Below are 1,771 nucleotides of genomic sequence, written 5' to 3'. Positions count from 1 at the left end.
CTCTTGACGGTGAAAGAGAGGGTTTAATCGCGAAATGCTCTCTCCCTTAAACGATGTCTCAGTTCCCTCTAAGTTCGAGTCTTGAATCGACGTCGTTCTCTTCTTCTCTGCTCCTTCAGTGCCTAAAAAAACCCTAAATTTTGGTTTCGGTTAGGACTTTGTTCACAAACGTCCTCCTCCTTCTCAATCCTGTGAGACTCGGTTAGGACAAAAGTCGCGATTTGCTGTAGGTGTGGCTGGGATTTCGTATTCGGTTCTGTGCAGAGAAGGAGTTATTCTAAGGTGGGTTTTGTATTTGTTATTGACTAGTTTGTGTTTTTGTATGGTTATCATTTGAGAAGGATAATTTCACTAACCTGTGACTGAATTTGTGAAGTTTAGTAATTAGAGATATAGCAATAATAATGTAATTTAACTGTGAAGTAGATCATGCTGCCATGAAACTTGTATTGGTGTATTGATTTTGCTGTATGGACGATGCAGTGCCTCAAATTGCTATTTGTCATATAGGATTGGTTCTATGGCAATGCTTGTTTTCACTTCCATTTTATGAGTCATATTTAGTGTGGGAAATTATTCTGGTGCCAAGGGCTATTCCATTATAACACACCATTACCTCAGTAGGCCCTGAATTAGGTGTTGAGTAATAATGCACAAGTAAATTTGTTGGTATCATTGGTGTTTCAGCACGTAGTAGCATATTTTGCACCCTTCCAGTGTTAATGTTTAATTATGTGATTTTGAAATACTAAAGTTAGTTGCCGTGGAAATTTTCTGTTCCCTGTTGTATAAAACGTGCTAAATTGTGTTGTTATTCCTTGCTTGCAGCTTGTGATATATGTCTGAAAATGGTATTTTATGGGGCTTCAGTATCTGTTTAGAAATTGCATGTTCATCCATCTAGGTTTTGCAGTTGCAGTAACATTTTGACGTGTCTAGTTTGCACACAGAGTCCATAACTGTGAATACTGATGTTCCATGTGTGGTACTGTATTGCATATAAGCATATTGTAGTAGGCATTGATGCATTTGGAGTAATTCTTGTAGCCATTTCGGCCAAACCCTGTATGAAGGGGATCCGTGGTTGATGAAATTGTTTTCAGACTTGGGTGGTATTTGGTTTTTTGATGGAATGGGATGTACATTTGGCAGAAGGGAATGTAGAGAAGAGGAGAGAGTGGAGAGAGTTGGAGAGTAGAAAAGAGGCTTAAAAACATTTATGGTTTTATCAAATGTATATACATATATCAAAATGGGTTGAAAGTATTAGTTTGAGTAATGTACGTATGAAATATGGGTAACCAATGATCCATATGTATGATGTTGTTGTGCAGGGAACTTGAGAATGGCTTGTAAAGCAAAGCTTATGATTCCTGAGGATGAGAAGTACGAAGGAAAGCCATATGCCCTTTCACACACAAGGACCGCCATTACAACAATAAAAGCGAAGTTCAATACGCAGCAGTTACAGAGGTTCGAGGGAAGTTGTTTTGGTCATCTATTACTGATAGAGGACCTGAAGTGGAATTCACAAATTGTCCACGGCCTGTTGATGAGGAAGGCTGATCCTAAGACAGTTACACATGTGAACGGGATAAAATTCATTGTGGGTAACAAGTTGATACAATTCACAGCCCAACAATTTTGCCTCATCACGGGGCTAAGGTTCGGAAAGCTCCCTTTCATTCCGAAGGCGACAAATGAAAATTGCTCGTTGAAGCGAAAATACTTCAGCACCAATAAACCTGCCACCCTTTTGGACCTACACACA

Source organism: Prunus dulcis, unplaced genomic scaffold, assembly GCF_902201215.1.
Source record: "Prunus dulcis unplaced genomic scaffold, ALMONDv2, whole genome shotgun sequence".
In the NCBI taxonomy this organism is placed as follows: domain Eukaryota; kingdom Viridiplantae; phylum Streptophyta; class Magnoliopsida; order Rosales; family Rosaceae; genus Prunus; species Prunus dulcis.
This window is presented reverse-complemented; position numbering follows the sequence as displayed.